The sequence below is a fragment of the Protopterus annectens genome, chromosome 6.part0 (genome assembly GCF_019279795.1).
Source record: "Protopterus annectens isolate FY-2018-M chromosome 6.part0, PAN1.0, whole genome shotgun sequence".
NCBI classification, from domain to species: Eukaryota; Metazoa; Chordata; order Ceratodontiformes; family Protopteridae; genus Protopterus; species Protopterus annectens.
Genome location: NC_056737.1, coordinates 41,446,652 through 41,459,900, shown reverse-complemented (window position 1 = coordinate 41,459,900; position 13,249 = coordinate 41,446,652). Strand labels below are relative to the sequence as shown.

General features: G+C 36.5%; 1 long non-coding RNA gene across 1 annotated transcript in view; it reads left to right on the top strand.

The window, feature by feature from the left end:
- The window catches only part of LOC122804148, a 154,084-nt gene extending 146,204 nt beyond the window's left edge, over positions 1–7,880 (top strand). Inside the window, exon 3 of the long non-coding RNA XR_006365190.1 lies at positions 6,680–7,880. This is a non-coding gene — a long non-coding RNA (uncharacterized LOC122804148). The remainder of the gene's footprint in view (positions 1–6,679) is intronic.
- Positions 7,881–13,249: the final 5,369 nt, after the last annotated feature.

Here is a 13,249-nt window from a genome sequence, read left to right as displayed (position 1 = left end):
TTAAAATAAAAAAATTAGGTAACCTGGGTAAAGGGAATAATAATGAATTCCTTAAAATATAGATACACTCACCAGGAATCAAATCTGGACCCATATTATGAACCAAATTCTAAGTGACTTGGTCTCACTGTAAGTGGCTTACTCTGGTGTAAGCCTGCTTTATAGACAGGTCTTACACTGAGTAGTTCACTTATAAGGAAAATATTCAATAAATGCTGAAACTAGGTCACCAACCCAAAAAATATTTAAACAGCATTTATCATAATGTCAGGAATAAACTATGAAACAAATCTAGTCGCCAAAGTGAAAGGCAATGTAATTGTATCATGTATCAGAAAATAAAGTGCAAAACTGGCAATCTGACATATTGGTAAATGAAGATGAATTAATTTCCAACCTTAAAAATATTCAATATACTCTCTGAAAGAATAAGCAACACTGTTATAGCAGGAAATGAAAAGATGGAAATTAAACTAGAATATGGGCACAGCATACCATTTAACACAGAATATGACACAGAAATGGTGTTAATAAGATTAGTGATAGCAGCTCTGTGGGACTCACTAATATTGCATATGTTTCCCTTACAAACTTCCCTTACAATATAAGTTATATTCCTGGGACTTTACCATATAACATCCAATATAACCTTGTCAGACCACTTCCATCCAACACTTCCAACAAAATACAGAAAGATGGGAACAGTCTAATAGCAAGCATTAATGGCTCTTGTTCACAAGGTGGATGCTTTTTCAGATCCAAATAACTACTGATCCATCAGTTTATCACACAGTTTAGAAATGTAGTGGAAACAGTGATTATGGAGCTGTTACAGAAAGAGACATGGTACCCTTTGTAACACCACCAAGGCTAATATGGATTTGTGAAGGAAAAAGTCCAGATTGTTGGAAGGTGGTAGCATTCTTTAAAGAAGTAACTGCTGATGGCCTACATCCATGGTGTAGAGGGATGGTGCCCTAACTGTAACCCAGGGGATGATAGTTGGATTAACAGCCCCAGTACTGGAAGAGCCAGATAGGGAGGGGCAGGAATGAATGGGCATGGTGTGCTAACCTCCCCTGATGGGGCAAAGAAGGCAGAGTGGGCATGCACACACACACACACACACACACACACACACACACACACACACACACACACACACACACACACACACACACACACACACACACACACACACACACACACACACACACACACACACACACACACACACACACACACACACACACACACACACACACAAACACAGACCACACAAAATGGTACCATTTCTTCAGTGAAGACCAAAGAAACCACTGCCAAGTGATTCTGGGGGATTCAGCAGGGCTGCATGAAGGGAAAACTTACAGCAGAAGTGAGTGGAACATCCTCCATGTCAATGCTGTCTCTACAGCACTTTTCTGGGTACTTGCTCTAAAAAACAGAAATAGCTTCTACAGCACTTTGCTGGGTGCTTGCTTTAAAAAACAGAAAAAGCTTGAACCACCCCTGATGACTGTCTGACTCTCTAAAGGATAGCCCCTCCCATCTGCACCCCAGTGATGGGAAAGAAATGGACCAACTAACCAGGAGGGGCTGGTGATCAACTGACAGTAAGCTACAGTTAGTTTTAATTCATGCCAATTGCAGGTTCAGTGCACTGGAAGCTGGAAGACCAGTCAAGGAAGCCTCAGGGTCCTTTTCTTATTTATGATGACTGCAGCTGATCACAATGTTTTGGGAATGGGCAGAGAATCCGGTTGGGAGTCAGCAGTTGGTTGGGTGATTTTTTTACTATATCACAGTGGTCATAAAACAATAAAAAGAATTATCCTATACTTTTTTTTCATCACAGATCTTTAACACTGTGAAGCCCATCACTGGGCCAGTAATCAAGGACGCTTAGTCCTCAGCATTGGCAACAGTGGGGGACATACACTAGGAGGATTACACGGTACACACACATTATTTCCAAATGCAGCTCTCTGCATCAAGTGCAATTTCCCTTGAGGGCACACAGAGACCATAGTCAGTCTGGGGCTGTTTTTTCCCTTTTTCTCCAGATCCCCAGTAAAACTCCCCACTGGCACAGATATAGAGTTGAAATCTCAGCTGAGAGGCCAAGCCAAGACCTCCAGCACCCTCTCTATCCAACCAGTGCTGTGTATCCCTGCCCAAGTAGCTGACACACATACTATTTGTGGTTTGATTTACACACACACATGTACACACACACACACACACACACACACACACACACACACACACACACACACACACACCTGGGAAAGACTGGCACATGTCTACTAGCTATTCCCCCTTTTGTCCAGACTATAAGGTAGTTATCACTGCCACCAGCCAGCCCCTTATCAGCTACTTTAAGACTCTTAACAAAGGGTGTCCAATCTTACTGTGTAATGTTATTATTAATACAAATGGTAGCTTGACCAAGAACAAGGCTATTAGGATTGGCCCACAGTGTAATAAAGTAAGTTAAGTAAATAAACACGTAAGTACACTCAGAACTTAAATATCTCTACAAAGATCAGCCTCAATGAAAGGTCTAAATATATTTAATAATAAATAATAAAAGAACAAGAAGATAGTATATATTTACAGTGACATCAGAGTTCAAAATCACAGGAAATATTTAAAACAACATTGCAGGATAGTCTCAAATAAATAAAGAAAAATACCTACACTAATCTTTGCTATATTCCTGACAATATCTAAGAGAATTATAATGTTCCCTAAAAACTTACTTAATCAGAGCAAGGCAAATGTGTGGTGAATGGTTCCTGTTGTTGTCAGGTCCAAGACAAAATACGGAATGCTGTCTCTCTCTCTCTCTCTCAGAGACCTCTCAAATTAAAATCTCAAATATTATTCCTGGGCTAGCTTGCAGAATGACATTTCTTGTCATCTGACTTCTAGTCCCCAGGCCCAAAACAACCATTGATGGCAGCTGGAAGCGTTTAGCATCTACCTGTACAACATATAGACAAGGGCTTTTCTTCAGATCTTGGGCAGATCCTTGATGTCATAAAACAATTACCTTCCTACACATTTCAAAACTAGTAATTATTTCACCTTAAAGACAATACAGAAAACTCCTCAGCACAGACATTGTGTTTCCTTGCTGCCATAAAGTAATTTAATTTCAGCTATTTTTCTGAAGTTTTGCTGGACTGAAGTTAACCTTCTGTATTCCAGTTTCCACTATTAAAATATATACATTTAAACAGTTACAATAATGCATATACATTTCTGTTCTATTCCAGTAGGGCATGCTGTAGTTACATTTTAAGCACAAGCACTCAACAAAATATCTCTTCAGCACACACCTGTACAAACCATCTTATATGACATACAGTTCGAATACATTTGTAACACAAGTATCTTATATAGATCATGTTGATATTCGCAAATGACATTTAATGATTTACAAAATTCCTGATAGCTGTGCTGGCAGTATCTTCCTTTGTCACAAGTACCTCCATTGTAGCCTGTTTTGCCTAGCATTTCAAATTTAAAATTAATTTAAAACTTTTTGTATTATCTGTTATCATGTCTAACTATGAAATAATGTTTGAATGAACCATAAAATATTTTTCTGATTAGATTAAAACAGTTCTACACAAAATAGTTAAAGAAAATTGATCAAGTATATATATATATATATATATATATATATATATATATATATATATATATATATATATACATGATAGCTGAACCAAATCTTTCAGTAGCAAACACAGTACTTAAACTCTTCTAACTATAATGTTGTCACTGATACTTGCAATCAAAAAATCTTCAGAATGTAACTAATTAAAATTAGTATGGTTAAACTCTGGCACTGAGCATTTGCATCTATAACTTTACAGCTATTTTAAGAAACAGTAGTCATTTAACTGTTAGTGTCAGTTATACAGCAAGGTTCAGTGAAAAACATAAGGAGTGTTTTGCTGGCTATTACTTGGTTAAATAGTAAATAGTTATCAACTTTATTCTTTATTTATTTATTTGCTTCCCCCCCTATATATTCTCTTTATTGTATAATTACATCTGCTAACACATGAAAAATTTATAGCAGCTTAAGTAAGGTTCATTGTTTGGCAACTTCAGTTACAGCTCCTGGTTGAGAAGAAATTCATTGAACAAGCCCCAGATCTCTTTCAGGAAATAATTATCAGCTATGCTGACTTCCTAGACTAGAAGTTATTTTGATTGAAGATACTGGTTGTTTAAAGTTTTGGATGTCCAGATGTTCAGAACCATATTCAATGTTGTCAAAAAAAAAAACCCTGATATCTTATATATTTAACAGTGAAATGCCTCCATAAAATGTGTACATAGTGGGCCAACTTTTTTATTTGATTTTCCCAATACTGTGTGAACATTTTTTTCTACAAAATATCTATTAAATGATCATAAGTGTCTGCTAATCCAGTATTCAGGGTAGAAGACCACCTAAGAACATTTTCTTCCCTTAAACTGCAGTCAGATGCCCTTTTGCCTACTCGGGTCTACTTCAGAAGACTGACAAACCAAAAGACTGAATCCCAAAAGACTAGAAATTCAAAACACTGAACACATTTTTAATGCAGGGGACAAGCCCCCTTGTACCCTTCCTGTGAGGGCTGCTCCCCCACACCCCTGCACTCTTCATATTGGGGTTGCCCCCCATGCCACCTGCTAACTATATATACCAATTCCAAGATTGCACAACAGTGGAGAAGGGGTAAATTCCATCATTTAGTATATTGAATTTACGGTCTTTAGGGATTTAGTCTTTTGGTTTGTCAGTCTCCTGAAGTAGACTCCTCTACCCAGATTTTTTTTTTTTTTTAATTACCAGGTTCTCGGAAGTATGTATATGGTATAAGACTTTGTTCCACATATATGAAACACAATATATCAAGTTTAGTTTTACTAAATGATGTGCTAAAATTAATATTCTTATATTTATGTGTTAATTTAGCGATGTGTATATTAACTCATCTTTAAGTGCTTTCTAGGCTAAAACTAATTTACTTCTAAAGTAAAAGCATTGTAATATGAATATTTTTAAATGAACACATATTTCCTTGAATTAAACTAAAAACAACCAATGGGCAAATAATAAATACAAAAAGACTTTGATTTTTTGCGCTTTCATCCTCATTACACATGCTTTTTTATGTATATATAAATGCACATTTTTGGGTGTATTATTTATTCTGAAAAAGTCAGTTTGTAGTAAAAAGGACAAAAGGACTAAATCAAAAGGCCTTATATTTTTCTTTAGTCAATTGGAAGTTTAATTTGAGTTTCTGTTTTATATCTGTTGCCAGGAGTTATTCTGTGATTGAATACACACGGAATTCCTTTAACAAATTTCCATCTCACTGGTTATATTTTTTCAGTTGATCAATTGCATAAATGCAAATGAGGTTGTTATTGTAAATGGACATATACATGTTTTGTATAAATTTACCAAATTTTCCTCATCTTTTACTGACTTATTTTTCATCATCACATCCAGTTGCTTCACGGTTTTGATTTAGATGCCATGTATATTGTTCGTCAAATACATATTTATGTGATTCTAGGCTGATCTTTTTCTTTCTTACAAAATGTAGAGAGGAACTTATCCCATCAGTTTAAAGCTAACATAATTCATTAAAGCAGCATCTAAAACATGGAAGCCCACTGATAATTTTTTTTATAGACCATTTGATTTTACTTACATTTATTTTTGTTTGTTTGCTTGCTTTCCAGGCAATGTGCTAGTCCTTCAGGTACCGTGACTATTTTGTAATGTAAAATTAACCTTCTGTTTCATAATTTACCTGAACTAGATAATAGAATCCTTGAAAAACATTCATTTCTCAATGCCAGTTGTTGGCTGTTGTAATATGAATGGAGGGTTGGAAAGAGACAGAGACATTAGAATAACTGAATATCATACAAACTGTATTGTAAAAATGTTTTCTGACAGGGAACAGTTTTCCCCTCAAAAGGAGTTGCAGAAGTTTAGTTTTTTATTCTTATTTTCCTGTGAATATCCTTATTGATACAATAAGCAATACTATATGTAATATAGAAAGCCTGAGTCCTACCCACTGAATCTGAGCATAATTTATACTACTTGCCATATACAGTGTCAAACAGTATACACACACACACACACACACACACACACACACACACACACATATATATATATATATATATATATATATATATATATATATATATACACACACACATACATACACATATACATACATATACTCTTTATATTTAGAAAGCTCATAAGCTGAGTAAATGATTAGTGTTGCCTCATGTTTCTTTGCTAGATTTGATTGCCCATTGAAATCAATACTCAGCAGTAACAAACACTTTTCCATTCTGTTTGGCTTGTTCTTTCCTTTGAGTGGCATGACGTCTTTCATTTTAAGAGTTGTTTAAATTTTTGCACCAATAGTTGTGTAGATGAGAAACCAAGACACTAATAATAGCTAGAACTAAGAAAGAGAGGTACTTATTGGGAATTATGCATGTTAGGCTATTAACTAACAAAAAACTGAAGAGCTACATGAATGCATAGTCTAGTAAAACACAGAAATTGAAAATAAAATAAAAATAAGCACATAACTCTAATTAGTCTCTTATCTTTTCTTTGTTATAGCACTTGTGATGTCTACAACTTCATTTAAGCTTCACAAACAATTCTCGTCACTTGGTAATCATCCTACAAACAAATTTCAATGAGCTTGCCTCTTTTGCATTCACTTCCTTCCTTGGATGGACAGAGAAATAATGGTGACATCATGTCTGCATATGCTTTATATTTTGTAATGTTACCTTGACAAAAGCAAGTGTGCCTGAATTAAAACCGAATGCTAATATTCTTCTGGATAGTGACATAAATATGCATAATATATACAAAACTGATAAGAGCTCCAGCAAAGAAAATTATTTTTTTTCTTTAAAGGAAATATATGCTTTCATCCCAACAATAACTTATCAACCACAGTAGATTACATTGTGAATGTAATGCATTTAAGCCCTAGGTCTGAGGATTATGACTATGATATTTTATAGTATTTCATCAGCTGTGATGATGATGTCTTATGCAAGTAAAAATATCTTATGCTGAAGGGAGTTTACCAAGTGCCATTTGAATTTGGACAAAGGATGACAGTATAGCAAGGGACCATCTTGTTTCCTGAAAGAGGGAAATTGATTTTGTTGTGTATCATCATCATCTTCAACCCCACCCCTTTTTCCTATTTTCTACATGAGGTTGGGGTGGCATGACAAATATCGCCATTTCTCTCTATTCAATGCCACTCTCCTACCTTCTTCAGCACTCATGGTTGACTGTCGCAGGTCTTCTCTCACTCAGTCCATCCACCTCTTTGATGGATGCCCTCGTTCCTTCTTAACCTTCCTGTCTGTTCCAAATCTTCTTCACCAGAGTGCCTTTACTTTTCAGAACATGTGCCTGAACTACTGTAATCTGTTCTCTTTGATCTTTTCTCCAATTGGAGCTACTATGGCATCTGCTCTTATGTCCTCATTTCTTAGTCTGTCCCGCAGTGTGCATCCTTTGCTGAAGTTCATACTCAGGGTCTGCCTCTAATGCCACACTGTCTGCATACAGCAACTTTGTTGGGCTGTCCCCTCCACCATGTTTTTTAATGTAGTCCATCACCAGTATGAACAGCAGTGGGCTCAGAGCTGAATGCTGATGCACACCCACTCCCATTGGCAACCCTACTGTGAGATCAAACACCATTCATACTTCAGTCATTGAGTCCATGTACACAGCTTGCACTAATTCTATCAATGTTTCTGTGACTTCAAAGCACCACAGGAATGCCCAAATCAGCTTTCCTGAGACCTTGTCATAGGCTTTCTTCAAGTCTAGGAATGTCCAGTCCTCATTTCTAGCTTCTTCTCAAGTATCTGCCTCACTGCAAACATTGTGTCAGTTGTGCTGCATCCTGGCCTGAATCTGAGCTGCTCATCTCCCACCTTACTTTCTACTACTCTGCATATTCATTTATCAATCACCTTCTGTAGGACTTTCATGTAATGTGACAGGTTTGATACCTTTGTACTGCCCACAGTTGTGAATATCCCCTTTGATCATGAACACTGGTACTAGTATGCTTATTTTACAGCCATCTAGGATACACCTTTCTCTCCATACCATTACGAGTATCCTTAACAGCCATTTCTCCCCTATCTCATCCATCTTTCTCATATCTGCTGTGACCTCATCTGAGCCTGCTGTTTTCCCTGACTTACTTATTCTATGGTGGTCTTTCCCTCTTATCTCATCATAGGCTGTGTCTGCTGCAATACAACTTCTGTGTGGTTTTAAGAAACAAAACAGATGAGGCTCACCACTGCCGATAAAAACTCTTTTATTAACTGCAGTAACAGTAAGCGCTTTCACGTTCTCTCAAACGCTTCCTCAGACTTCAAAACAGTTACTATCTAAAACACTCCATTTAAATATACTCAGTAATAAAAAACAACCAATCAAGATTGTTACAATATCATCACCTGTTACATCAATTAAGCTGTATAAAACACTGAGTAAAGCATAGAAACAAAGATAATGTGCTATTCATAATTCAAACTTAACTTAACTTCTGTGTAGTTTTGTTCATTCAGAAGTTGCTGGAAGTACTCCTTCCACCTACCTTTGATGTCCTGTGGGGTGGTGAGCCGGTTGTTGCTAGGATCCCTTATAAAAGGTATACGATTTTCTTCTTTATCTTTCTTTCTTTGCCTTGCAAAATGATATTGTTTTTTGTGCCATCTACTAGTCACTTTCTAGAAGCTGGCAGAGTGCCTCTGATGCCTTGTTCTTTGCTATTGCAACTCCTCCATTAGCCTCTTTGTTAGCCAACCAATATTCCTTCCTAGCACGATCTGTCTGTTCCCACTTTTTCCTGCACACCTCCTTTCTTATGTTTCTTATTTCCATAGCTGGCATGGCCACATAATATATCTGATCTATAGTCCTCAGACATGCTGTTTTGAGGTGCTGCCATTTTTCTTTAACTCCACCTATTTCCTCCTCTTCTTGAGATGCTAGAGCCTCAGTTCCTTAAACTGTTATGCTTTATCTCCAGTCAATTTCAATGTCTTTAGCCTAGTCTCTGTTGACCTTAAAGCCTTATCTGGCCATTGATTGGAGTTGATTGCGCAACAAGTGATTTATGCTGTGGGTTGACTGTTTCACTGGGGATGACTTTGCAATCACTGATTATATCTCTTTGCTCTTTCCTTACTTGGAGGAAGTTTACCTGAGTTGCATGTTGGCCTCTCTTGTATGTGATCTTGTGACTCTCTCTCTCTTTCTAAATCATGGGTTGGCTACTGTCAAGCCATTTTCCAGATGGAAGTCTAGAATGGCTTCTCCCCTTTTATTTTTATTGCTTCACCCATGTGGATGCAGGCAGATGTGATATCATGTTCTTATTGTCCCAATATGTGCATTCAGGTCACCCATTATCAACACCAATTCATGTTGTCTTGCTTTATCTAGTAGGTCCTGCAACTGCTGTCTGAATGCACTCTATTTCTCACTATTATGACTCTGCTGTGGAGCATAGGCTGAGATTATGAATAGTGCCCTATCATTAGACTGGAGTTGGATTGTTATGAATCTGTCAATTCTGATGACATCCCTCACTGTTTTCTGAAGCCTCTCCCTCACCCCAGTATCCACACCATATCTATACTGTCCTCCTCCTGAGTAGTAGACTCTGAAGCCCAAGCCACGTGGCTTTGCTGCATTGCCCTTCTATCTTGTCTCCTGGATACATAGGATGTGCAGCCTCCTCCTTACCATTGTATCATCCACTTCCAAGATGCATATTGTCAGTGAAACTACATTGAATATAGAAATTTTAGTTGATGTTTGGCAGGTTGATTGGTTTTATGTCCAGCTTTCGCTCAACAGAGCTATCCCAGGTAACCCAAGCTGGTCAATTAGACACCGGCCAGCTAGTAGTTTATTGACCCAAGGCTGATGGACTTTATGGAGGGCAGACACTGTCCAACAGAGTCATACTCTCAGCCCTCTCACCATTAGCATGGGTCCCTGGAGTAAGTTAGAGTAGGCCGGGTCCTCAAATCACTTATCACTGTCAAATACTCATAACCATTTGACAATAATAGTTAGTACAGCCAAATCACCTAGAGCTATATTTTTAAACCATTGAGTGGCTAACCCTGCCATGGTGCACAGTCTGTGATCTGTATTCTTCTTGAGAATACTGCTTACTACGGTAAATGCCCAAAGAGTTTGGCCTATACCTCTCAACCTCTTAGAGCAAAAAATCTGGACAAAGCCTAAAATGATGGGGGGACAAATGAGGACAGATTTTAAATATTGCTCTTACAAACATAGAAAGTTGATAGAATAATATGTTTTGCATTAGCATGAATTTTATGAAGGATGTGGAGTCTTAAACTCAAATGTTTGTCATTATTTAATGACTTCAATTCTCAGCTATTTGCCAAAAAAGTACAGATTTTAGGAGGAACACACCAAAAATATGAGGCAAAACTCTGGACATTCTGCAAAAATATGTACAGTTGAGAGGTATAAATCCCCCTATTGGGCACTATCTAGAGTCTGTGCTGCTGCCCACAGCTCCATTCTTGGGTGAGTTTGAGATGAAACACTCAGCATATGTTTCAGAGGTGGAATGAACTCCACAGAGACACAGGGAGAATGTGCAAACTCCAAACAGGCACTGCCCGAAGGCCAGGATCAAACCTTGTACCCTGGGCATGGGAGGTGAATACCTTAACCATTAACTGGTCTCTTTTTTTTTTTTTTGTAAGACAACACATGGAGAAAAGTGGAATTTTTTTAACAATAAAATAGTGACTTTCAAAGAAGAATTATTGTATTAAAAACAAAAGTTCCCTAATGGAGAAATTAAGAATGTATTATAAAAGAGATGCCTTTTAAGGTTAGGAGTACAGGACTGTGTAAAGAAAAGAAAACTGAGCAGTAGTTACTGAAGCAGACATGAAAGAGACCCATCTGTCAACATTACTGATAACAGAAAGTCATCGTTTATGTCTGAAAAGGATGCCTGGAGTGTTGGGAGCTCAACAAGCTCTATGGTAGAACATGAAATTCATTCCATGACAACTAAAGAGGGAACTGTCTTTGAGAAACTTGTTGAAATACCTTTTACACCACTAACAAATAGCAATTGCAAGATAATTTAGTTCACGTTGATTATAAAATTACAAAAGGTGTGAAAAGAAATTTTAAGAAAACATTAAAAAGAGACAGATGCAGTAAAATGACCAGGTGGGATCAGCACCTGAGTCTTAAATGGACTGCAATTCCTGTCCAGAGCTATTGTCATGGTGGAACATCTAAAGCTTCAGAGTGCAGGCTATTTCTTTTACTATCTGCTAATGGATAAGATTTGATTTTTTTTGTCAGAGATTTACTGATATAAGATATGGAGAATTTACACCAACCTGCATATTAATCCTGGTCGAGTACTTTTCTTTTTATCTGAAAATCTATTCTCATCTACTAAGAAGGTACTCCAGGTTGACATACAGCATTCAATGGCTTTGTTGTTTAACTCATCAAGACAGTGACATTTTAAAGCTTCAAAACCTTTAAACAGATGAATGCATTATTCACTGAGTAAGAGCTGGTTTTAAAAAATCATTTATGCAGGTGTTCAAAGATGGTAGTGATGTAAGAAGACATTTCCTTACACTGCTCCCTGCCACTCAGTCAGACATTTACTTGTGCTAGGTTCAAAAGCCTGTGTATGTTAAGGAAATGTTCTCACCTCCCTGAATAGGAGTCTATGACATTTTAAAATTAACTTTAATTGGTTACTTAAAACTATATATAATTCCTTAGCTAAAAGTAAGTAACTGCCACATCAATAAGCAGATTGTCACACAGCTCATATTAAGAATTTGCTACATGTTACAAAAATGAAGAACTTGCAATATTTTCCCTATATTCCTCAGATGACAAATACATCCTATCAGGATTTTCAACACTTCCAGTCTGCTACTTTAGAAGCACTTTAAATGGGATAATTACAGCAAATAACTAAATAAAATCAGCAACACAGACCAAGTACAACCACTTAACATTAAGTTACTGATCTTTTCACCTGAGCTGCTAAAAATAAGGATTTGTAGACTATCATAATGAAACTACTGCAACTAAAAATAAATCAGCCTTTCTGACATGCCAAAAGAAAGTAAAAAAAAATCTCCAGGTTTGAAGATGAATTCATGAATCACAAATCTACTTGGTGCCTTTCAAAAATAAATGTTCTACATTAAAATATTATTGATCTTGATGCACATTCAGTATGGAAAATATGTGTTATTAAGGAGATGCACGGAGAATATAAACCATACCATTAAAGAACTCTTTTTTGTTCTTGTTTTGTAAGTGACAAGTCTTTCTCCTCACATTTCTTTAAATTACAAAATTTAAATGGAACACAAACCACCAAGAACTCTATCTCTGAATGGTAAATCATTCAGACCTATAAGACATATATATATATATATATATATATATATATATATATATATATATATATATATGTGTGTGCATATATATATATATATATATATATATATATATATATATATATATAAGAGTTTGTGTCATGCCAAAGTAGTACACATCATTAAAGCAGTAAGAGCAAAGATAACTATTCAATGAAACCATAATGACTTAATAATTAGTGTGTACTTACAAGCAGACATCGAAAGGCAATTCAAAAACAATATTTAAAATCCACAAGGTACTCCATACTGTTATTTTTAAGTCGGAAAGAAAGAAGGAATTTTCCACAAGCCTCCTCTCAAAACTATATTAAAGCTGTTTGGTCACGGACACTGAGTATAACCTTCTGTGTTGCGCTGTCCATTTCCCTGACAGATTAATTGTATTCTTAAACTTGTGTTGTGTTATATCACTGGACATTTCTTTGGTAACCAAGCTTAACTTGGTGAGGCCTGTGTAAAATGCTACAGATAGCTAACATTCTGGTTTGCTTGCTATCGAAGAAATGCTGTTTCCTATCAGGTTTCATCACACCAGCTAAGTTAAAATTTTTGTTGGTACAGCAATCAATAGAATGTAACCTGTCATGCACACTTGTGTTGGAATGCAGAGAAAGAGTGATGGACAGTGGTAAAGTGTTATTTTTGTCTTGAA